General features: G+C 37.8%; 1 protein-coding gene and 1 pseudogene across 2 annotated transcripts in view; one reads left to right on the plus strand and one right to left on the minus strand.

Moving 5' to 3' along the window:
* PRORP (protein only RNase P catalytic subunit) overlaps positions 1-26778 on the plus strand; it is a 147010-nt gene that overhangs the window by 15932 nt on the left and 104300 nt on the right. The gene's annotated exons all lie outside the window — the stretch shown is intronic.
* On the minus strand, positions 13718-14601 carry LOC107526092 (pleckstrin homology domain-containing family A member 3 pseudogene; annotated as a pseudogene).

The raw sequence follows: 26778 nt of genomic DNA on the forward strand, positions 1-26778 counted from the left end.
ACTGGCATCCAGTCTCTTTTAGTAGTGCATTTCCTCCTGTTGCCTGAGTTCTGTTTTACAAAGATAGGAGAATTGGGTGTGGGTATGGGTGTTTGGTTACTGCTCTTTTAAAATTGGGTGGGTGAGTTTTAGACATGGAGAACATTTTGAGGGGCAGATCTTAGGAAGATGCTAGAGTTGGAGTTTTCATGTAGATTGCAGTGCTAGAAGCAGAGGGATAAAAAGGCACCTTGAGTTTAGGAGTTTTGAACAACATGGGAGTGCAAAAGAAAAACTTATTTTTTTCTTAGGCCAAGGGCAAGAAAGTTTCATTTTTCTTATACCCTGTCACATTTTGTCTCTCGGATTCAGTCTGGCACTATTATTATACTGTAACCCTATTATGTAGTTTTGGCATGACAACCAGATCACTTTCTATAAATTTGTGTTTATAGGAAAAGTGTTGAGTTCTAAATAGCGATCTTATAAGTGAATTTTTAGAAACAGTATGTTGGAAGTGAGGCACTACCCAGAGTGATCACACTTAGTTTTCTTTTACTTAGAAACTGCTGGCTTAGATTTCTGATTCATCTTTTCTTTTGCTGTTAACTAAATGTATCGATTTTTTTTTTTAATCCTCACCTGAAGATATTTTTTCCATTGCTTTTCAGAGAGCATGGAAGGGAGAGAGAGAGAAACATCGATGTGAAACACATCAATTGGCTGCCTGCTGCATGAACCCCGACCAGGGCCAGGAATTGAGCCTGCAACCGAGACACGTCCCCTTGGCTGGAATCATACCTGGGATCCTTCAGTCCTCAGGTCAATGCTTTAACCACTGAGCCAAACCTGCTAGGGGCTAAATGTATCAGTTTTTATTGCCTTTTCATTTGGTCTCCCTAGAGAATAGAATGAATAAGATAGTAGAGTAGAAATAACACACTGGTACTGAAGAGGGGCAGCTTACTTCTGAGGAAAGAGAAAACGATCAATTTGAAAGAGTAGCAGCTGTGATGTTGACCATTAGGGCAAAGCCTCCTCCATTCTCCAAAGCACAAACTCCTGATCTTTATAAAGATGCCCCTCTTGCAGTCTTTCTTATCTCAGTAAATACAACTACCACCACTTTTTGATCCAAGCCACTCTAAACTAGACAATTGCGATAGCTTCCTAACTGGCCTCCCCGTTTCCCAATGCCCAAGTCTGTGTTCAGTGAGAGTGATCTTTTTAAATTCAAGTCAGATCCTACTACTTCTCTGCCTAAAATTCTCCAATAGTTTTTCATCTCATTCAAACTGAAACTAAGGGTGTTTATAGGGACCTGTAAGCCCTTTGCAATCTGGCCCCCATTAGCCTCTCAAGTCTTATTTTATTCTAGTCATACTGGACTCCTTGGTGGTTCTCAATCCCACCAGATATGCTCCTGCCTCAGGACCTTTACACTTGCTATTTCCTCTTCCTCCAGGTATCTGTATGATTATTAGTTCATCTCCTTCAGCTGTTTTCTTAAATACTGCTTCTTAGAATGGTACTTCCTGACCACCCTATTTAAAATAGCATGTATACCCTCACCCTCACCCAAGCACTCCCTGTCTTCTGTCTTGGTTTTATTTTTCTCCATAGCACTTATCACCATCTGACATACAATATACTTGATTTGCTTTCATTGTCTATCTTTTTTCCATATTAGAATAGAAGCTCCATGGGAATAGGAATTTTTGTCTGTTCGTACCCTGTAGTATTCACATAAATTAGAACAGTGCTTGGCATAAAGATGCTTAATTTGTTGAATTAATCATAGTTACCATTTACTAAATGTTTACTATATGCTAGGCACTGTGCTAAGATTTTTGTTATCTCTAATTCTTGTAATAATCCTGCAAGGAAGGCAGCATCTCTTTTTTTGCCAGGCCTCGGACAGGTTAAGTGACTTTGCCAAGCCAAGTTTGTTAGTAGCAGAGCTAACATTAGGACCCAAGTTTGTCTTCAAAATCTGTTCTGTTCATTAAGCTTTCCTATGTTCATAGTGAAATACTGAGTCACTAAGAAATTTAATAAGATGTGTTCTTCATTTGATAAAGGAAAGTACACAATGCCTTTCTAGCAACAATTTCCATTTTGGATTATCTTGACTTTAAAAAATTAAAAGGAAATAAAATTGAGTGTTTAAAGGAGCATGCCTCAGTTATCTGGAATGTTTACTTATATGTAGAACACATTCCCAAAAATGCAAGGTACAAGGGAATAGTGTTTGTATTCTTGAAGAAGTTCAAAAGATCTTTTCAAATACTAGTTTTGCTTCTTAATTGGTTTTAAATATGCTTTTTGTAAAAAAGTAAACATTATATGCTAGTCATTATTATGAGTACTTTACAACTATTAACTCATTTAATATCATCTTTATAATAACCATGGGAAAGTTACTTATTACTCTTATCCTGTTTCTTGATCTTTAAATAGAGAAGATTGGGCTACATAATCTTCAAGGCCCCTTCCAGCTCTGAAATGTTAAAACTTACTGTTGGCCAGGCAACCTACTTATGTGTTAATTAAGACAAGGTCGTCTTTTCCTAGTGGGAGCAGAGATGATGGTGGAGCCCTGAAGACAGTGCAGAGTAGGAGAGGAAGTTATGATTTAGATGAATATAAGTGTAGAATCTGTGTCTGGCAAAGTGTCAGTCTGAGAAGGAAGAAAGAGGTCATCAGATCATTGCTGAGGTTTTGATGGTGTGAAGCTGTTTGACTATCTCAGTGCCTTTCCTTAATATCTTAAGGTAAAAATTCGAAGTTGAGCAGAGCACTTGACACCTCCTTATTATCTGGCACTACTTTTTAGCTATAGATTGAAACTTAGCCTATGGTTCTTCTCCCCCAAGGTTTCAAGAAATAGGAAATAGAAGAGTTAAGAATTTGGTACATGAAATATCAAACTTGAATCTGATTAAGCATCTAGAGCTAACTACTAATTTACAGGAAATATAGGGGATGTATTACACCTGAAGGATGCAACCATTAAATGTAGTCCATGGGAAACTCTGTAAGACAGACAACCCAGTTTTTTGCAATAAAAAAATTGCAGCGGGTGCCCGGCTGGCATGGCTCAGTGGTTGAGCGTCAACCTATGAATCAGGAGATCACAATTTGATTCCTAGTCAGGGCACATGGCCAGGTTGTGCGCTCAATCCCCCAATAGGAGGCAGGAGGCAGCCGATCAATGACTGTCATCATTGATGCTTCTCTCTGTCTCTCTCCCTTTCCCTTCCTCTCTCTGAAATCAATAAAAACATAAACAAACAAAACACTATAAAAATAAAAATTGCAAGGGAGTTGGGGGGAGAGAGGAAAGACCTATAGATCAAAAGCAGTTTGTGATATATCAACCATTTCTGTGGACTATACTGGACCTTTAATACCTGGTTTGAGCAATCAGAGAAATCTAAACATCAGTTGATGGAGATATTAAGAAATTATTGTTGGGTTTTTATTAGGTGTAATAATGCTAATGACTTGTGTTTTAAAACTCATTGTATTTTTAGTGCTATACACCAAAATATTTATGGATGAAAATGAGTGATATCTGAGATATGCTTCAAAAATAACTGGGAAATGGGGATGGAGTAGGTGGGGTTACATATGAAACAAAATTTGCCATGAGTTGATAAAGTTAGCATTTGGGTTCATTGGAACTTATATTATTCTGTCTACTTTTGTATATGTTTGGTATTTACATTGTAAAAATCTATTTTAACAAACTGACAGATTAAATAAATATGAATATGCTTTTAGGATAGAAATTATGAAGAGGGAGCTTATAAAGCAATGCCCCCTTAGTGAATTTCATGAAGAGGAAGCATCTTCTGTAGTGTTTTTCCCCATATTCATTATAAAAGATGAAAATAGTTCAAAAATGTCACTATAGAAAGTGAAAGTCCCCTTCTTTAATAAAATAATATTTTAAAAATACTGAAAATTGTCATGTCATTTGCACATGGTAATATATTAATATATTCTTTTTTCTGATTATGAAATGCATGAGCTATGAAATTTAGATTAAGAGTTGGAGAGAGATTTTCTACTGAACTGTATTTTTTTTCCTATGCAAAAGGGATATTAACATTAGTTCTGGAGTTTTAAAAAAAATCCCATACATGTTAATCCATTATGTAGTGAAAGCTATAGCTAAAGTGGCAATCTGGAATGCTCCAGTGTACTTCTACCCCTGCCTTTAGTGCAGGTGGCAACTGCAGATTAATTGTGGTCAGGCCTTCCATGAAGGGAAATTTGAACCTGAGAGGTTATGTCCTCAGCAGTGCTAATTGGGAGATGTGGAGTGAGGGGATTTCCACTCTTTGTTAATAAGATTTTCAGGCGCATTTCCTCTTTGTTTTTGTGTTTTCCTCAGCTGTGAAGCAGCTGCAGGGATGTAAAATGTGATTTCCTGCACTTAGGTTGCTGGTTTTTCTTTTGGAGAATTATATTTGGAAGAGTGGGATGTGTATGAATTGAATTACCCACACAGCTGATTTAAACGTGAATTTTTCAGTTTTATTGAAATGTAACTGACATATAACATTGTTTTAGTTTAAGGTATACAACATGATGATTTGATATTTATAAGGAACTGATTATTGTTGAATACCAAAATAACCTGAAGAATCACTTCTAAAACTAGCAGAGCTGAATGATCAGATCCAAAGCACAGCATTTATGGTCCCTGCCACCAGTGTAGCTAAATTAGTATTTAAATCTTTAATTGATCATTATTGTGTTAGATTAAAACTTTTAAAGTAGCATACCCGTATAAGTAAAGGAATGATAATGGATTTGGGGGGAAGAAGAAAGGGCTATAATTCTTCTTTTTCTTGTTTTGTGATTAACCCTGGTAGTTTTCAGATTTTATTCCATAGGATTCTGAACCCCCAGAAGTTTTGGTAAAATTTTGTGTAAATATGTGTGCAGTATTGTTTTAGGTGGGTTATAGACTAGGAGGTAGACATCACACGTACACATAGGGTAAAATTAGATAAATTCTGTTTAGATAGCTAAGGACACCAAAATTTATTAGAAAATGATCAGAGCAGAAACAGGTGCAGTGTATTTCAGCTCAGTTTTCCTTGGCCCCAAGAGTCCCTACATGGGACTGAGGAGCAAGTGACAATGTCCATCTCCTTATCTTAATTCACGATGCATCAGAGACCTTTTATCCTAGGTTGACATCACTGTTCACAAAGACACCACAATCTACATGCCTACTTTAAGAGGACTTTTATGAATATTAGGCTTTCTTGGACTCCATGTCTTCTCTTCACTAGAGGAAAAAACCTATTTCCCTGCATTGAGGGTATGTAATTTTCTCTTGAAAGAGGACCCAGAGTCATGTATCTAATGGGATTTTTCCCCCAGCTTTAGTTCGCTCTTTTCCAGGTGACTCCCAAATTTTCTTGAATCCTGGTTACTCTTTTAAATGTTACATCAATGTAACCAATTGCTTGTAAGACATTTCTAAGTGAATATGCCATTATGAACTCAAATTCAACATGTCAAAAATAAAATTCTAGCCTTTGATCGTATACCATTGTTTTCCTTTTGTGATTTTCCTCTTTGCCACCCAGATGGGAGAAATTAAAACTGATTTTTCCCTGGCCAGTGTGGCTCAGTTGGTTGAGCGTCATCCCATGCACTGAAAGGTTGCTGGTTTGATTCCCGGTCAGGGTACATGCCCAGGTTGAGGGTTTGGTCCCTGTCTGGGTGCATACAGGAGGCAACCCATCAATGTTTCTCTCTCTCATTGATGTCACTCCCCCTCCCTCCCTGCCTCCTCCCTCTTTTTCTTCCTCTCCCTCTCTCCCTTCCTCTCTCTAAAAAAATCAATAAAAACATATATTTAAAGAGAGGACTTTAAAAAAACCAAACTTATTTTGACTCCTCTCTTATCCTTAACCTTTGTGTGATATCAGTCACTAATCCTATTGTGCAGTATTTCTCAGTTCTGCTTCTGCTGTTCCTTTTCCACTACTTCCATCTTGTCTGGGCCTTTAGCATCTCAACCTCAACTTCCATGTTACCTCGTAACTGGTTTTCTTGTGTCTATGATGCCGAACCCAGGTTCGCTGTCTGCCACTTCGAAAGCCAATACTCAAGAGGCAGGTGCTGGTGTAAGGAAAAATGGTTTATTCAAGAGCCAGCAGCCTAAGAAGATGGGGGGAGGGTGCTCTCATCCCAAAGACCATCTTAACATCTCAGTGTAGGCAGAGGTTTTTATAAGGAGGGAGAGGGAAAGCAGAACAAAGAGATCAAGGGAAGGGGGTTGAAAATTTCTCTGTGTGCACACCAGCAGAGTCTGTTCTAATAAGGATCTTGAAACTGATCAAGGGATGGTGTGGTGTGTGTCATCCTGGTCTTCGTCATCCTGGTTGAAGGTCAGCAAATCTCCCAGAGTTGGGATGACTGAAGGTTGGAGTCTGTATCTTTTGAAGCTAGTTCCTAGAATTCTTATACAAACATGCTGTTATCTATAAGTTACATATCAGAGTCAGCATTTACAGAGACAATGTCAAAAGAATGGTAGGGTGGGTTACATCTACACTCTTCTTCCATCTCTTTACATTATTTCCAGATCAGTCTTTTCAAAACACTGATTTAGTCGCATTATTCCTTTGCCCCTAAACCTGCAGTTTCCCATTCCTGCCCTGGAAGTAACTCCTTCTTCACAGTTTCTCTACAACCTTCTTTTCAAGCCTCATATTTTAATAACCTCCCCTACAAACATCTGCTTCAGCTAGAGTTGGCTACTCACTGGCTCTGGAATGCTTTTCCCCTTTATCTAAACTACTCCTGTCTCAAATTCCTGTTTTTTTGTCAAGGCTTTCTCAAGCTCCTTTTCTGTCACAAAGTCTTCCTTGACCTCTGTAGTCTGTGTTTATCTTTTTTTTCCTTTGAACTTGTAGCATTTGTTAACTGTGGCACACAATTGGCTATTAATACTGTCCCGTGTGTGTTTGTTTTAGTGTTTAGTTTTCACATCAGTATCTTTTGTCTCTTCAACCACATTATAAACTGGTGAGGGACAGGGCCCCCTTCTTCGTATTCTCCACAATGCTTGGCATCCAGTAGGCGTGCAGTAAATATTGTTATTTAAACACTGCCATTCAATTTTACGTTTCTTGTGTCATAGCTACCATTTAATTATATTGTTTAATATTTACAATCACTTAGAGGGAAGGAGTATTTTATATACTTTACAGATGAGCAAACTGAGGCTCAGAGAAGTTCAGTGACTTGCCAAAGCCACACAGTTTAAGTCATAAAGGCTGGATTCAAACCCAGATGTTTGAATTCAGTTACGGATGCTGTTTGCACTTGCTAGTAATTCTTCCTCCTCATTGGTCCGATGCATGTTTTTTGAGGGTGGGAGAGTGCTTCACCCACCCTTAGCTTGCTGTTATTACTTGCCTAATTAACGGCAGCAGAAGAAAAGGTGTGCTAACACGGATTAGCAGTAACTGCTAGCAGGAACAATAAAACATGCAAACTGTGTCAGAGTTCACAGGAAAATAGAATTTCCCTTAATCTCATTGATTACTGGTGGAATGACTCACCTTCCAGTAGGGTGTTGTTCTTAAGTTATTCAGTATTTGTATAAGTTGGGCAGGAGAGGGAGGGAAATCACTGATGAGATGTACAAGGAACGTCATTTGAGCTACTGACTGTTCCCGGGATATCCCCAAGAAATATCTCCGTAATTCTTGCCTCTCCTGTTTACTGTTTGACTCTTTTCGCTGTTTGGGTTTTTTTCAAAGTAAAATCACTTCCCATTTCCTTTCTGCCGTCCACCTGGACAGCTTCCATAGGCTACCTTCTTATACTGTGATGCACAAAGATTAACTATATGCTCACTTAACATTAGTCAGGTTTAGTATTACTTATCTCAGGCACTAGAATTTCCAGGAATTTAAAATTTTTCCATTTCTGTTCTCCCTTTTCTAATATTGATTTTTTTTTTCATTAAAAGACAACCCAAACTATTTTCTTTATAAGTTAGCAATAAAATTGAGCATAGAGGATAGTAAATTCTGCTTCATTGCTATGAGAAAATTGTAAATTTTGATGGCTTTTGCAGATACAACTGATAAATTGTTTCTTCTGCTTTGTAAACAAATAGTTCATTCAACTCCATGAAGTAATGAGTTAAGTAGGAGTCAGAAATAGAGGTTCTGTATTTTTTCTGTAGGCATTAACTTTGTCTTTTTTTCCTTCTACATCTCAGTTTTCTAACCTGATTGTTTTGAGGATAGAATCAGAAGATAATATGCACGGTGTAAAGCATAAAGGAATTTACAAGGGTGTACTACAGGCACTCCCCAGCAGAGTACACTTGATTTATGAGTCATCTGTATGTTCGTACTTCAAGGGCAATGAATCTCCTCTCAATCTAGAGCCCTTCTGAAGGGGAAGGGCTGAATACTCACTTTGGGCCCTAAATCAGAACAACCTGAGAACAAATGAAATGGAGATGTGCTTTTCTTACACATATGGAGGCAGTTAGGTTATTGGTACTTATAGGGATCCATCTACTTTACCTCTGTATGGGGAACGGGAAGCAGGGAAAGTTGTTTTGCTGGTATCTGTTTTAAAACCCAAAGAGTTATAAATGGTGACAAACTATTGGTAAAACTTGTACCATTATTACTACTTACCTAAATTTAACACATGTAGAGACTTTGTAGTATAGTCTTATTGTAGTCATATTGAATCCTTTGCAATAACCCTTTAAAGTAAGCAGTCCCACTTCATTTCTCAGGAATCTGAGGCCCAGAAAAATGAGGTAATTTGATCAAAGTCATAGAAGCTAATGGATGGCCCAGCAGAGAAGATGCAAACCCAGATCGGCAATGGTTAGTCCAGGCTCCTTTAAGTATCCTCACAGCTCTTCTGAGGGCTGTGTGTTTATCTGAGTAGGATAATAATATGGTATCCAAACTAATTGGTAAAGGAAACATTTTTAGTTTGGTCACTTTTTGAGGGTAAACAATGAAACATTTATAAAAGTTCTTAAAAAGATCCTTGGGCAACCCTCTTGTAATTGCTTTTCTCTAGGAATTCTTTTTGAGGGTTTTTAGTTAGGTTCCATCTATATATAGTGTTAACTTTTTCTTCAAGACTTTCTTTCCCCTATTTGGAAAGAGAGTGTTTACTTTCTGATTTCTTTTTGAAAAGTTTTCCAGTGAGTTTTATCAGTGCAATATTGTTATTTTGTTTTATTTTTGGCGGGGTGGGGGGAATCACCCAGTGAAAGGACTTGAATATTCTGCATGTTTGCTTCCAAGGGAGGAGGGAAGCTAGATACTGTGTTGGTGCTTTAGAGCCAGTTCCTGGTTGGTTGTGAAGCAGAGGGGCTTTCCAGGGTGTTTAAGCATGGATGAACTCCTTGAACTGAGAGCAGAATCAGAAAATAAAAAGTAGTTAGCAGCATTTCTGGGTTGCAGGATCCAAGCCATGTTATTCCCTTTCCTTTCCTGATTCATTCCTTTCTCATTTGGGAGCAAGATTCTGCAATGAAAAATGTTTTTCTGCCTTTCTTTTAGCTATTCTCTATAGGTCTGTCAAGATATCATAGGAAAGGGAAGGAGAGTGGGCTTAAAAAGAATACAGCTTTTTCTATCTAGAAATTTAATTTAAAATAATATTAATTCTAAACTCTCTTTACCTGAATAAGATCTATTTTCCCCAAACCCAGGCAAGATTTAAGAAATAACTTTATATTTGTAAATTCCATTCTGTTTGAGTAGTACAAAAATCTATTTGGAAATACACCTAGCTACTGGAGAACATGTGTCTTTAATTCTAGGCTGAGAATTCTTTACTGAAACTTTTTCACTCCCTTACGTAATTGATAGTGGGTTATCATTTTGTATTTCAAGACAAAAAATAGATTATTTTCTGCCTCCCTCTCCCCCACTCCTCTTCTTCGTTCTTTTTTCTCTTTCTAGCATTTCTCTATAGTTTTCCATTGTACAGAATGATCAAAATTTAATTACTTATTTAGTCTTCTATTAATGGTTATTTAGGTTGTGTTTTTTTTTTAAATTTATTGTTGAAAGTATTACAGGTGCCCCATTCCCCCCCACCAATTGACCCCCTCTACTTTGCTCCCACCCTCTCCCCAGGCCTTTACCCCATTATTGACTTTGTCCATGGGTTATGCATATAACTTCTTTGGTTAACCTCTTCCCACCCTCCACCCCCTTCCCTCTTTCCTCTGAAATATGATCGTCTGTTCCATGCGTCAATGTCTCTGGATCTATTTAGTTCGTCAGATTCTTTTGTTCATTAGCTTCTTCTTAAAGAAGACCCTTCAACATTTCCTGTACTGTTGTTCTGGTGGTGACAAACTCCTTTAGCTTTTTCTTATCTGTGCAGCTCTTTATCTGACCTTCAGTTCTAAATCATACCTTTGCTGATTAGAACAATCTTGGTTGTAGTTACTTGTTTTTCATAACTTTGAATATTTCTTGCCACTCTCTTCTGGCCTGCAAGGTTTCTGTTGAGAAATCAGCTGACAGTCGTATGGGTGCTCCCTTGTAGGTAACTAACTGCTTTTCTCTTGCTACTTTTAAGATTCTCTCTTTGTCTTTAACCTTTGGCATTTTAATTATGATGTGTCTTGGTGTGGGCCTCTTTGGGTTCCTCTTGTTTGGGACCCTCTGTGCTTCCTGGACTTGTAAGTCTATTTCTTTCCTCAGGTAGGGGAAGTTTTCTGTCATTATTTTTTCAAATAGGTTTTCAATTTCATGCTCTCTTCTTCTTCTGGCACCCCAATAATACGAAAGTTGAGTCTCTTGAAGTTGTCCCAGAGGCTCCTTATACTATCTTCATATTTCTGGATTTCTTTTTCTTTTTGCTCTTCTGGTTGGGTGTTTTTTGTTTCCTCATGTTCCAAATTGCTGATTTGATTCTCAGCGTCCTCTACTCTATTGTTGATTCCCTGTAAATTATTCTTCATTTCAGTTCATGTAGCCTTCATTTCAAATTGGTACTTTATTATGTCATCGATTTTTCTCAGTTATTTTCATAATAATATGGTTGAGCATCCTGATAAACAAAATTTTGAACTCTCTATCTGTTAGCTTGCTTGGATCTATTTCATTTAGTTCCTCTTCTGGAGATTTCTTCTATTCTTTCCTTTGTGATGTTTTTTTGCCTCCACATTTTGGCTGCTTCCAGTTGTTTGTTTCTATGTATTAGGTAGAGCTGCTATGTCTCCTGCAATTTGTAGAGTGGCTTTGTGTAGTAGGTGTCCTGTAGAGTCCAGAGGCTCAGCCTCCCCCGTCACCTGAGCTGGGCCTTCTAGGTGCTCCCCTGTGTGGGCTGTGTGCACTGTCCTGTTGTAGTTGAGCCTTGGTTGCTATTGGCGTCACTGGGAGGAATTGACCCCCAGGCCAGTCACCTGTAAGGACCAGCTGCAACTACAGACAAAGAGCTGCTGTGCTGGAGACACCCCTATGGAGCAGGATTTACTTCAGTGGAGCTTTGGTGTTCACCAGGTGTGCTCCTTGAGTGTCACTGGTGGATGTGGTAGGCTTGTAATCCAGCGTGGTCAAGTCTGACCACCAGCTGCACTGTCTCTGGGACCTTCGGGAGGTGCAGAGTCAGCCTCTGCCAGTGCCTTGCCCAGGGCCACCCAGCATGAGCTACACAGCAAACCATAGTTGTTTGCTACTTGTGCTGGGCTTAGTGTTGTCCAGGAGAGGCCAAGCTATGAGCCAATGCAGGCTGCTGCTAGTGCCAGGCCTGGGGCCACTTATCAAGATGTATGGGGCCCACTGCTGCTTGTTTGAGAGATTTTAGGAAAGTCTTAAGCATAAGGCTGGAGAGGCCACTTGCACAGAAAAGCCACTGGAAATGTCCTGGATGAGCTTGCAGGTGGGGAGGGGCGGGGCCTCCAGGAATCACGGGGCGGTGCCAAAGATGTGAGTCAGGTGCTGGAGATTCAAATATGGTGCCTGCCTGCAGGCTGTATGTGGGGAGGGCTCGCCAAAGGAGCAACGGCCTCTGCTAGCTCTTCTGCCTGGGAGAAAGCAGCCCCTCCAGCTCTCGCCCCTATTTCAGGCAGGTTAGTTTCTGCCCAAGTGTCCCAGGTTCCTTTGAAGCTGCTGCCCCAAGCTGGGGCTCTCTAGAGGGAGCGTGTCTGAGTAAGTTGGTGCGCGGGCCTTTTAAGAGGAAAGCTTGGGACTCCCGCACCCTCCCCAACCCTCAGCGACAGTCCCCGCTGGTTTTTAGAGCCTGAAGTTGTGGGGATTTCTCTTCTTGGCCTTGGAGCCCTGGTCTGGAGGCCTGATGTGGGGCTAGGGCCCCTCACTCCTCCGGAAACCTCCACCGCCAAGGTACCGCTCCCGGGTTTAAACAATGGCACCGAGTGTGGGTCTGCGGACGTGTCTCCAGGATCCAGCCCTGATCCGCCGTTGTCTCCGCCCCTCCTACCGGTCTTGATGCTCCTTCAGTTCGCTCCTTGTAGGGCTTCTGTTCAGCCAGATTTCAGGAGGTTCTGAGTGATGTTGGTTCTGTATTTTAGTTGTAATTTTGATGTGGTTGTGGGAGGCAGCGGGTACAGCTGTTACCTATGCTGCCATCTTGTTTCCTCTCCTAGGTTGTTTTAAGTCTTTTACTATTATAAAAATGCCACAGTGATTCACCTTATACATTTGTAATTTCTCACATATTCTAAGACAGCTGTAAGGTAGATCCCTGCAAATTGAATTGTTAGGGCATCAGAGATGTATCAGTTTTGATTGGCATTCATGGAAATTTTATCAGTATACATTTACACTGATCAGCAAAGTATGAGGATTCTTGTGTCTCCACACCTTTGTGTTCCACTGTGTCATCAAACATTTCAATCTTCACCTGTCTGAAGTGAAAAATGGAATTTCAGTATAGGGTTAATTTAATTTTTCTTTCATTTTCCATTGAAAGCTATTTATTTCTCTGGTCAAAGTGAACAAGTTCGCTATAACATTAACCTCTTTTCTAGAACAGTGTAAATATCAATGCATACACATCTTAAATTTGGTAGGTCATTTTTGATGCAACAGAAAAATAAATAAATAAAAATTAAATACTTTAACCCAACATTTGGTATTGACAGATCAGTAGTGTCAACTTCACATATGAAGGACAGCATAGTCTGGTTTGTGAAAAAATCCTCACTGTCATGATATTTGGGCCAAAAGTATTTAGAATATTAAATGTTTCCTTTTTGCTTAAAGGAATACACTACAATCACCATCAAGCTGCTATCCTAACTCATTTTCAGCTGGGGTAAAGTTACCATTTGGTTCATGGCACAAGTTACATATATCACACTTCTGTCAAACTGAAACATTAATTTATAGCATATCATGTTTATGAGCTACAATATACTGACTAAGCTGTCAGTCCCTTATAGTTTTTTAGAAAAATATCTACATTTGTCATTATGGATGTCAAAATATTACACCATCATTTATTTAAAAAGAAAAAAGATGAACATTCATACTGTGAAGTTATTAGGAGAATACTCTTGTAAAGAAACTATAGAAAGATAAAATACACTTCAAAGGTATGTGTGGGTTTTTGTTTGTTTTACAATATTCTATAAAATGCAGAGAAATCCTAAGGGGAAAATGCTTCCTATAACATAGTTTAATTACAGCAGCTTTTGCATAGCAATACTGAGAGGACGTCGGACACTTCTGTTTCCTCAGGAAGAGAAGGATGAAAGATGATCTTCCAATTCAGATTTTTTTGGCCATCAGTCTGCTTTCATCAGGAATCGCTGCTGATGCCAAATCTCCATTAAGTGTATTTCTTGAACAGTAATCAGGCCTATCTGGGTCTTTAAGAGTAATATCATTACAAGGGTGTATCCGAGGAGATTCTTTAGCTCCCGGGGAGAGTGGGTGAAGTGTAGACACCGGTTCTTTTATAGAGTGGCTGCTCCTCTCTGAACTGTACGAACCCAGGTGGCTGACAGAATGCTTCATCATTTGAACCGGGGAAGATGACACAGGAAAAACTAAGGGATCCTGATGGGACAGCTGGAACAGCTCAGGTTTAAACTTAGCATTTGCTGTCTTCACACATTCCTCAAGCATTGTGATGAAGGTATTACTGTTGCACTAAGTAGAGAAGAGGCTTCATTCATGTTCTCTATGCTGGGATGAATGATCTGCATTATGGTGAACAATTTCTTGAATCATATAAACTTGCTACATTTAGGTCAGAGAAGAGGCCAAGTTCAGCGATTTTGGTTTTCAGAGATTCACTGGTTTCACTTATTTTTCTTTTTTAGTCCTAGTATCAAACAGGTTTTGGAGCTGCCCAGAGCAACCAGCCACTCCTGTCTTGCAGCTGCATCCACTGCCTTCATGTAGAAATGCTGCTATCCTGGAATGGTTAATTCCATTCTTGTGTTGTCTGCCAAATGGACTTGAATTTCTAAAACTGCCATCTTTATACTTCCTTTGCTCTCTTTGCAAATATCATCTTGTGAATCATAGTAGGATGGGATTCCATTATCTCAAACAAACCAACGAGCTGCCAACCTGTGAGATAGTTGGTCCTCTTGTGCAGAACCCCCTCCATGCTTCAGAGCCCTGCACTGTTCGTCCTGCTGGTCCCATGCCAGCCTCTCCTGGACCTCTGGACCCCTCCCCAGGCAGCCCCAGTCAGCACCAAGTCCCCCCAGTCCATACGCACTGCCGCCCTGCAGTATGTGGTGGCCCGTAGAGGCCTGGACCTTGGCCACAGCATGGAGCTCAGTGACTGTGAGGAAGCATGGGCTCAGATCCTCCTAGGGCCATAGTGACAAAATCCAAAGTGTAACCACAGCCATCCTCTTGCCTAAGTTTCCTTGCTCCAGCTGCTCCCTTCCCCCCCTCCCTATTTGTTTTCCTACATTTTTCTTAATGTGTAAGTCAACCATCTTTTCATAGGTTTAAAGCCAGTATACTTCTTTTCTGCTAACTGCTTGCTTCTGTCTTACCCATTTTTTAACCTTAATTATTGGTCATTGTTTTTTATTGATTTGTAGGAGCTCTTTATTTGAAAACTCATGATTTGAATTACAATTTTTTGAGGCCTTTTTTTAACTTACGCTATTTTTTTCCATGCACATTTTTAAATAGGCATGTTAATCAAACTTTTTTCTTATGGTTCCTGGGTTTCCTACGTAGAAAGATCTTTTCCATTACAAGATTATTAAAAATGAACACACACAACAAAGAACCTCCCTTTGCCCTCTACTACTTTTGTTGTGTTCCTTTAAACTTTTATTCATATGGGTTTTTTTCTGGTATAAATGAGTAAATAGTTCCCACTTGATTATTTTCCTCCAGCTACTTACCCAGTTGTGTCAACAGCTTTTATTTAACCTCTGTACATGACCATACAATTTTTTGATGTTGTTGTTAAACCTCAGCTGAGAATATTTTTTACGATTTTTTTTTTTTTTTTTTAAAGAAAATGCAAGGGGGAGAGGTGCTGGGGGGTAGAGGGAGAGTAACATCAATGTGAGAGAGACACATCAGTTGGTTGCCTCCTGCACGAGTCCCAACCAGGGCTGGAGATCAAATCTGCTACCCAGGCACATACCCTTGACTGGGAATCAAACCCATGACCCTTACGTGTGTGGGCCGATGCGCTAACCACTGAAACATACTGGCCAGGGTGTGACCATATAATTTTGATTACGTATTATAGTTTTATTATATGTCGTAATATATGGTAGGGCTAGTCCTTAGAACTGGGGTTCTAGCCCCTTAATAAACTTTCAAGTGGTAAATATTATAGACCTATGATAAAATATATTAATAATGTTCCTGGGCAAAGTTATATTTTGTACGTATGGCAGTGTTTCATTACCAGTGGCTTTTAAACAGTTTTGACCACAGCTCAAGTACAAAATACATTTTATATAACATCCCATTTTTATAACTGAAAAAAAAATTTTGCATACAAAATATTACATGCTCTTGCTGCATGTGTTGCACTCTATTTTAATTAATTGTTTACTTCCCCCCAAAATGCTGGTTGCAACCTATTAAATTGATTTCATGACCCAGTAATGGGCTGTGACCTGCTGTTGACAAATACCTCATCAGACTTCTATTCAGGTGAAATTCCAATACTTCTGTTTTATGTTTTGTTTTGTTTTAATCCTCACCTGAGGATATTTTTTCCATTGCTTTTCAGAGAGAGTGAAAGAGAGAGAGAGAGGAGAGGAAAATATCAGTGTGAGAGAGACACATTGATTGGTTGCCTCCCACACGCACCCTGACCGGGGCCCAGGATGGAGCCTGCAACTGAGGTACGTGCCCTTGGCCGGAATCCAACCCGGAACCCTTTGGCCCATTGACTGACGCTCTAACCACTGAACGAAACTGGCCAGGGCCCAATACTTCTTATTAGTCTTTTTTGAGGGTGGGGAACAGAAAGAGGGACATCACTTCCTAAATAAACTAGGACACTACATCAAAACAAATAGGACTCCTCAACAAAAGGACTCCTGAAGGACTTTTGCATTTCTCTCCTCTTGTCTGCAAGTACCCTATGAGAAAGGGCCAAAGCCTTGATTGGCGTACCTTGCTTAGGAATATAGGCCACAGCTTATTAATATGTACTGTCCAGAAAGAAGGAAAAACGAGGCAGGTGCCAGGAGGTTCAGGCCCGTGTGAGGACTGTTCCCACCATCTTCAAACATAGTTGTTTTGTGATCTGGCCTTGGGGTTCCCAACTTGATTTTTGCTCTGAGGTATAGTGGAACAATGCGAGGATAGATTTCTAGATTTCAAATCCTAAACTTAACACTTAACTTCTCTGTGCTTTAATCTCCTAATCTGTTAAAGTGGGGGTCTCTACCTCATACCATTGAATATGGAAGCACTTAGAATTCTTGTTTTCCCATATTTTTGTAATCTGCATGGTATATGGAAAACACTGTAAAAGTCTTATTATTATTTGGCCTGGATAGATATAGGATTTTTCTTCTTCAGCCTCACAATTAAAACTTTTGGGAGAAGAGGACTAAGTGAATTTTCTCATTAAGTTTCCCTAAATCTCATGAGTCCTTAGATCTTTTTATTGTAGGAAAGTTTTTTGTTTTTTTTAATTAGTTCTCTTTTTGTTTTGGTTTGTTCCTTGGGAACATCCTCTTGAGGCTTAAGTTAGATCTCTATTCTCTGGCCTTTTATAGCATTCTTTTAACTTTCTCTCTTTGTTCCTTTCATCTGCATTCTAATAGAATTTGTCAAAGTTTGTGCTGCATTTCACAGTAATTCATGTTCTAGTGTATTACTTCCAATGAAGATTTTAATTCTGCTGTTGCATTTTGTTTTTTCTTAAATTTATGTTTATATTTTCCAGATCCCCTTACATCTCTTGCTATTCTCTCCTTAAAGCTCATTTCCCCTTCCCTTCATCATTCCCTCCCTCCCTCCCTCCGTTCTTTCCCTCCCTCCGTTCTTTCCCTCCCTCCCTTCTTTCCCTCCCTCCCTTCTTTCCCTCCCTCCCTTCTTTCCCTCCCTCCCTCCCTCCTTCCCTTCCTTCCTTCCTTCTTTAAAACATTTTTATTGATTTCAGAGAGAGGAAGGGAGAGGGAGAGAGAGAAACATCAATGATGAGAGAGACTCATTGATTGCTGCCTCCTGCATGCCCCCTACTGGGGATCGAGCCTACAACCTGGGCATGTGCCCTGATTGAGAATCAAACCCTGACCTCCTGGTTCATAGGTAGATGCTCAACCACTGAGCCATGCCGGCCAGGCCCATTGCTCTTTCTTAATAGATAAAACTGAGTTTTATCCTTTTATAGTAAGAAGACAGTAATAAAATGTCCTCTGCCTATCCCCTAAGGTTTTGGTGTTTCCTAGGGCTTCCTTCCTCTTCTACTCTACTCACTCTTCTTGTCCATTTTCACCCACTCCTCTGGTTTTCTCTGCCACCTGTATGCCAGTGACACACACAGCTATATAGCTCCAGCACTCGCATTTTCATTGAACCCCATATTTTCTTTTGGGCATCTTCCTGAATAACATTCTTTCAGTAACAGGTTAAGAGTAGTAAACTATTTTATTTGTCTGAAAATGTTTACTTGAATGATAGCTTATATCAATTTTAATATTTTCCCTCAACACTTTGAAGGTAGTAGTCCATTGTCTTTTGGCCTCTGTTTTAGTTAATGTTGAAAAATTTTGCTTGTGGTCCAATTTTTGTTTCATTGTAGATCATCTCTATTTTCGTTGTTGAGCTTAAGATTTTTTTTCTACTTCTGCGGTTTCACCATTATATGTATGTATGAATGTATTATTTTTCCTGCTTGGGATTCACTGATCTTTATGAATCTGAGGTTTCACATATTGAATCAATCCTAAATAATTCTTCAGCCCATATATCTTCAAATATTGCTTCTCCTGACATTACTATTAGACTTTAGTTAGGCCCTTTCCCACTCTTCTCTATGTCTCTTACTCTTATATATTTCATCTCTTTGTCTCTCCAAATTGCATTCTGGGTAACTTCTTCAGTTCTATCTTCTAGTTCACTACTTCTCACTTCAGATGTGTTTATTCTTACTCCCCACTCATTTAGGGGTATTTCCCCTAATGTTTCAATAATTAACAGGCCATAAAGGTGACCTATTTTAAGCATATAGTTAAATGATTTTGAGAAAATATATACCACTGTGTGACCATCACCACAGTTCAGTTTTAGAATACTTCTATCACTCCAGAAAATTTCATCATGCCCTTTTGAGGTCAATCCCTGCTCCTACCCTTTGCTACAGCAACCACTGATCTGCTTTCTATCTCTAGTTTTGTCTTTACTAAAAAAAAAAAAAATTCATATAAATAGACTCATATAATCTGTAATTGTCTTCTTTCACTTAACATAATGTCATTTGTTTTTACAATATATTAGATTTAGTTTTAAATATGTTTTTGAGTTTGTGTTGTTACATGTGTCAGTAGTTCATTGCTGAGTAGTGTCCCAGTGTATGAGTGTACCACAATTTGTTTATTCATCAGATGATAGACATTTGGATTTTCCCCCCCTTCATTTAGTTTTATTTTAGAATTTTAATTTTAGAACTTCTCTTTCAAATTTTCCTCTTCAGATTTTTTATGGTCTCTGTTTTTTCTTACAGTTCTGATTCTTCTTCTACATTTTAATTATTGTTACAGACTTATTTTATATTGTCTGTTTGATTTTTCTATTATCCTTTATCCTGAATTCTTTGGGCTTCAATCCTTCTGTTGTGTCAGAGGACTCTCACACATGGTAGATTGTTTATTCTTGTGTTTTGTAATTTTAAATTGGTGAATACAGTTTTAGAGGGGCCTTCTCTTTCTATGAAAATTCCTTTGTTGCCTGAATTGTTGATAGTGTCTCTCTAGAGGTTTTGTGTTTGCTTCTGCCAAGTGCCCAAGAGATATTACTAGATGAGAACCAGTTTTTATATAATTTTTTGGTGTAGTGTGATGATTTTGTATCACACAGTTTATCTAAATTTGTACTCCAAACACATTTAAGACATGAGACTGGAGTTTCTTATTCTTAAGGGTTTTCCCCCTGCTACTTACACCTCTAGAAGAGATAAAGATGCCTGGTGTACTGTGTTCTGACATCAGTGTGCTTTTTTGTAAAGGTTCCTCATTTATTCAGGAGTTCACTTCCAATTTTTCCCTTCATTTGGGCCCTAGGTTGATAGTTTTCCAGTTCCCATGAGGATATCAAAAGCCAAGCCCCTGTTTGTTAATAACCACCGCATTTTTCCTCTCTTGGACAAAATTAGAATCAATTATTATTACCATTCTGATTTTCAGATCTGGCTTTATCTCTTGCACTTGGAAATTTATTTCTCTTTCTTTTTTCCAAGTTCAACCATGCATTAAGTCTTTTTGTTGTATTTTACCCAGCTTTTTTAGATATTTGTATCAGGGAAGTTTTTAGTTTTTTGTGTTTTTTTAAAATATATCTTTATTGATTTCAGAGAGAGGAAAGGAGAGGGAGAGAGAGAGATAGAAGCATCAATGATGAGGGAGTCATTGATCGGCTGCAGCCCACAACCCGGGCATGTGCCCTGACCGGGAATCTAACCCTGATCGCCTGGATCCTAGGTCAATGCTCAACCCCTGAGCCACGCCCGGCCGGGCTAGTTTGTTTTTTCATCTCACTGAAATCAGAAAACTCAGATAACATTATAAGTGTTTTTAAATAGGATAGTTCACTATTGTAATTATAGCTATAATTACTAATTGAAAAAATCTAAAACATACCTTGCTATTAAATGAGTATAAGCTTTCTTAGATTATTAGTTGTTAGATTGCAGTGACATTTTCCAGACATGTGACTTTATTTTTTCCCTGGCTTCATTAAGGCAGTCATGTTAGCGTTCTTTTTATTCAGGATTTGTTTGGATCCTTGAAGAAGGCTCACAAAGAAATTCGACCATTAGATGCAGAGATGCATTTATTATTGTTGTTCCCATGTTAAAAGCAGTGCTTCCAACCAAAATAGCTGGTATTCCCCTATTTTTCCATATTGACTATGACAAAAGCCAGTTGTTTTCATACTCCTTTGTTTTGGAAAATATGTGTTATCTGATATTTTTCTACATTGAGTATAATTAATATGTTAAGATCATTGTTTCTTTTATGCTGTAATGTTTTGTGTGTATACTATTGTAGTCCTGTTTTTCCTTGGTTGCTATTCTAGAATAGAACATTAAGTAAAATAAATGAGAGATCTATTTTGAACTTCCTGGTGAGATTAGTATAAAAGTCTCAGAATAGAAGTAAACCATAATATACATATGGACCATCATTCCACAAAAATTTAAGTGTTTTAACCTCTTTTAAATGGAAAGGTTTAAAAAAAGTTTTAGTCTCTTTTCATATCATTTGTTGAGAAAAATCAGTTGCTTCACCTGTTTGCTTTCTCATCCATAATGTAGGAGGAATAATAAATAGAAGAGTCAAGTTCTACTGCCTTGTACGTTGTTAGAGTCATTTCTAATTATGAAGCCACCTCTTTGATGGCAGGTGCTGGATCACCTCTGTTCTAGAGCTCATGTGTCATGAGTAGGGTATAGCTGTGCCATTCGTTTATTTCTCCTTGGGGCTTTGGATCATTTTGCTACTCATTTGTGATTAGGTAACAACCACAAAACAACAAATATCAGATCTGCTTCATTGTTTCTAATAAGTTGAATAAGGGAGCAAACTGAAAACTTTTGATTAATTTTTAGAATTGTTTTTACATGTATTTACTCTTTCCCATATTATGGTAATAAGAAAGAGTTGATTTTTGTAAAGACTACACTTATTCTTAGAGCTTCCAGATTGTCTAGTTGTTAAGCCTCAAACATGCAAAAAGCTCTTTGGTGTTTAGAAAGGGCCTTGGCAGTTCTTTTCTCTGCTAGAAGGCTCTTCTCCCAAAGGGAGCTTGCTCCCTCACTTCATTCAGTTCTGTTCAAATGTCACCTCATTAGAAACTAGGCCTTTTCCTTCTACCATGTCTAAGATAGAGAGGGGCTAGGGAGAGTGGTGCTAATACCTACTCTGCTTAATTTTTCTCAAAGGCCCTTTTCTGTATCTGAAATTAAATATCTATTTGTTACCTTGGTGTTCCTTGTCTCCTCCACTAATATATAAATTCCTTGAGGACAGGGCATTTGTTTACTGTTTTGTTCCTAGGAATTAGAAAATTATTTGGCACATAATAGGTGCTTAATGAAAATCTGTTGACTGACCAAGTGAGTGTATTTATAAATTTGTGGCTTAAGGATGGAATCTAGCCCATATATGTTTTTTGTTGGAGCTTCTTTGTGTTTTACTCTCTTAAAAAGTTATTTGACATATTTTAGAATACCAGATTTTTTACTTTCCTTGAAAATCAAATCTGCTCTTCCTGGGTCTTTATTTTTATGTGGTGACAGTTAACTGGACAGAATACTGGGCTGGTACCTTTTTAAGGGAACTGTATTCTCCAGTTTGTCACAGTGTTCACTTGTTTCTGTTAAATATTAGATTATGAGACTTATGCCATTTGCTATTTATCATTTTGCCTGCTCTGTTATGTTTTCTTATACTTGGCGCATATTATTTATGTTACCCACCTGGTCCCTATAAGCATTTAAGTTAACAACCTGTGTTGCAAGTCATAGTATTTACAATTTCTGTGAAGTTATACATCCATGTAAAACTTGTACACAAATGTTCATAGGAGCATTATTCTTAATAGCCAAAAAGTAGAAATCTATATGTCCTTCAACTGATAAATGGATAACATGTAGTAGTATATCCATACAGTGGAATATTATTCAACAATAAAAAGGAATGAAGTCTCATTTATGCTACAACATGGGTGAACCTTGAAAACATTATCCTGAGTGAAAGAAGTCAATCACAGAAGACCATACATTTGTGTTCAGTTTATATGAAATGTCCAGAATAGGTACATCTATAGAGACAGAAAGTAGATTAGTCATTACTGCATGGTAGGTTGGCGGCATGGGAATGGACTGCTAATGAGCATAAAGTTTCTTCTAGGAGGAACAAGAAGGGTTGAGGGCGCGGCACAGGGTGGAGGGGATCAACGGGAAGAAAGGGGACATTTGTAATACTTCAACAATAAAGATAAATTTTTAAAAAAGAATGTTCTAAAAATAGATTGTGGTGATGTTGCAAAACCTGTGAATTGAATTATAGACTTCAAACAATTGAACTGAATGGTGTGTGAATTGTTTCTCAATAAAATTGTTTTTTTTTAAGAAGAACTTTTATTAATAGTCAAGAACAAATGATCAAAAGATTGGTGGATTTTCGTATGCCATATCACTAACAAATCTGTAATCAAGCACAATCCCAGCAGTAGCCCTACAAAGAGATAATTGGTCTTCGTTTAAACTCACCCTCCATTAAAACAGCTAAACTTGCAGATTTGTAATGCCCTATGCCATAGTTTGCTGTCTCACTAGGTCAACTCTTTCTTTGTCCTCCTTTTCAGTATGATCTACTCAGAGGCTTTTTTTTTTTTTTTTTAAATAAATATATCTTTATTGATTTCAGAGAGGAAAGGAGAGGGAGAGAGATAGAAACATCAATGATGAGAGAGTCATTGATCAAGCCCGCAACCCGGGCATGTGCCCTGACCGGGAATCGAACCCTGATCTCCTGGATCCTAGGTCGATGCTCAACCGCTGAGCCACGCCTGGCCGGGCTACTCAGAGGCTTTTGACTGCAATGACATAAATTTGTGTAGTTTGGAAAAGTGAGCATTTTGGCGGCTCATTGGAAGGAAGTATTAGAAAGAATCCCAGACTAGTAATATATTTAGTAAGCGAAGCTTTAATAATAGGGGAAAAAGCCCAACCTGACATCTTGGATTTTTCTGTTAGAAGACGTGGATCAGGAGAATAATCTTTGGGTGGGATTTTAAATTTTATTTTATTACACATCCTGTGATTACAGGATTAAAGGAGAGGCTCCTGCGACTCACCTTTCAAACAAACCATCTCAAGTATACCCTTTTCCATTCTGTGATTTTAAGGGATTTCCAAGTCTTGTTAACATAGAATATCAGATCTGGAAGGGGATTTTATGAGTTATCTTGTTTAACTCTTGATTTTTACAGATGTCCATTTTGCCAGTAATACTGAGATACCTTAGTTTGTCATTACTCCTGAGGTGAATATAATATAGTACTAAGAGCAGCACTAAAATGATAAATTCAAAGTGTAGTGGGAAATCTTGTTCATGTTCATTATTAGTGAAACCTGAATTTTAGAAACTTAGTACACTTGTTTTGTTTCCCTTGATTCATTCATAGTAAAACAAAAAAAACCAAACTGTCATATTGTATGTAAACTGTTTTAATTCTCCATGATAGCTTTATTTTCACTTATAAAAATAATATCCTTATTCTAACCAATAGTTTTGATATTATTTAGAACTTTCTAAACATTTGTAGAAAATATATTTGAGTAGAGAAATTTTAAAATGAGGTGTTTTGCTGAGTAGGAAGGAAAGAGGTTGGTTCCACACAACTGGAGTTGATGAGGATAGAAAAAGTCAAATGAGAAATGAAAGCGTGAACTTGGATCAACGGTTATTTTAAAGATGAAATATATTATGTATAGTATTAGGACTTTCTTTTGTTTTTTTATCAGTTTTACTAAGGTATAATTTATAAATACTAAAATTTGCCAGTGTACAATTCAGTGAGTTTTGACAAATGCAGGCGATTGTATAATAACCTCCATAATCAAGATATGGTATAATTACCCCCAAAAGTTCCACTGTGTTCATTGCAGTCACTTCCCTCTCCCCATTTCCTGGAACTTTAATCTGCTTTCTGTTGGTATGGTTTTGCCTGTAAGTTTCATGTAAATGGAAATCATACAGTATATAAGTAGGTGTTTTTTAATATTTTTTTTATTGATTTCAGAGAATTTTTTTATGTGTATCTTTTTCCATTTTGCATAATACTTTTGAGATTTATCTCTGTTATGTGTATCAATAATTTCTTTTTATTGATGAATAGGATTCTATTGTCTGGATATACCACCTCCCCCCCCCCCCCCCCCGTTAATTTCCAGTTAATGGACATTTTCATTGTTTCCAGATTTTGGCAATTAGGAATAAAGTCATTATTAACATTCATGTATAAGTCTTTATATGAATGTAGATTTTCATCATTTCTCATCTATAAATACCTAGAGGTGGGACTGCTAAGTTGTAAACTTGAAAAGATACTTGCCAAATTGTTTTCCAAAGTGTTTATACCATTTTTCATTCCCACCAGCAGTGTGTGAAAGTTCCAGTTGCTCCACATACTTGTTATGGTCAACCTTTTTAATTTTAGCCCTTCTGTTGGGTATATAATGATATCTCACTGTGGTTTTAAATGTGTATTACCCAAATTACTCATTATGTTGAATATCTTTTCATGTGCTTATTGGCCTAAAGGGAGTTCTTCATCTTTGTAACATTGATACAATAACTTTATCTAATCCACAGTTGATACTCAGGTTTGTCACCTGTCACAATAAGCTTTTCCTTTTCCAGATCCTGTACAGGATTACACTTTGGGTTTAGCTGTCATGTTTCCTTGGTTTCTTTTGATCTGCAATGAAGCGCTTAATTTCCTTTGTCTTTCTTGGACCTCCACTTTAAAAAAACCCACTATAGCCCTGGCTTCTGTGGCTCAGCTGGTTGGGCCTCTTCCCTTATACTAAAAGATTGGTGGTTCAATTCCAGGTCAAAGCACATGCCCGTATTTCGGGCTTGATCCCCAGTCACTCTCACATTGATGTTCCTTTCTCTCTCTCTCCCTTTCTTTCTCTATCTCAAAAAAACCAAAACAAACAAACAAACCAACAACAACAACAAAATACCACTATACTATAGGTCTTTCATTTTGTGGAATGTCTCTCAGTTTGAGTTATTGCTTTATCTTTTTTTCCTTATGATTAGATTCAAGTTATGAACTTTTGGCAAAAATATCACAAAAATGCTGTTATGCCCTCAGTGGCTTCATATCAAGAGGCACACTATATGAATATTAGTGATGATTTTATGTGTTGCCCAAGACATGTTTGTTGATCCTGATGTGAAGAATTTGCCTGTTCAAGAATTTTTATAGTTTTGGCCTTCTGGTTTAGATTTTGATCTATTTCAAAATAATTTTTTAGTGTGATCTGAGATAGGGATTGAGGTTCATTGTTTCCCAACCTTTTCTCTGGTTAATTTTCTTGTTTTTCTGTTTTCTATTCCTTTGGTTCTTAACTTTGTTATTCTACTTTCTTTGAAATTTAATTTTCTCCTCTTTTCTAGCTTAAAGTGAAAACTTAGATCAGTGATATTAGACCTTTGTTCTTTTCTTTTTTTTTTTAATCCTCACCTGAGGATATTTTTCCCCCTTGATTTTTAGAGAGAGTGGAAGGGAGGAAAAGGAGGGGAAAGAGAGAAACAAACATTGATATGAGAAAGACACATTGATTGGTTGCCTCCCACACACACCTGGACCAGGGTCAGGCTTTGAACCTGCAACCAAGGTACGTGCCCTTGACCAGGGATTGTACCCCCCACCTTTCGGTCTGCGGGCTGATGCTCTAACCACTGAGCCAAATCTTCCAGGGCAACCTTTCTTCTTTTCATATAAACATTTAAAGCTATACACTTCCCTCTAAGTATTGCTTTATTGCATACTATAAATTTTGATATGTGACCTTTTATTATCACTTAGTTCAAAATATTTCTAAATATTTTCTAATTTTCTGTGTAACTTCTTTTTTGACCCATGGGTTATTTAGAAGTATAATTTAGAAGTATTTAGGACATTTATAGATATTTTTCTGCTATTGGTTTCTGATTTATGTGCATGATTAGCAAACATATTCTTTCAGATTTTAATATTTTGAAATATTTGAGACTTATTTTATGGCCTAGAGGTTGTGTGTGTCTTGGTGTTCCATGTGTACTAGAAAAGAATATATATTCTGCTATTGTTGGGTCTAGAATCCTTCAGATAGCAATCAATTCAAAGTAGTTATTAGTGTAGCTTATGTCTTCTCTACCCTTAACTGATTTTTATCTACTTGTTCTATCGTTATGGAGAGAAAGTGTTGAAATCTCCATCTATAATTATAGACTTATTTCTTCCTCCTTAGTTCTGTCAAGTTTTGCTTCATGTATTTCAAAGATTTGTTCTTATATATAAGCATACTTACTAGTATATTGATCGTGTCATTATTAAGTATCCA

Source organism: Miniopterus natalensis, chromosome 1 (genome assembly GCF_054644295.1).
Source record: "Miniopterus natalensis isolate mMinNat1 chromosome 1, mMinNat1.hap1, whole genome shotgun sequence".
Classification (NCBI taxonomy): domain Eukaryota; kingdom Metazoa; phylum Chordata; class Mammalia; order Chiroptera; family Miniopteridae; genus Miniopterus; species Miniopterus natalensis.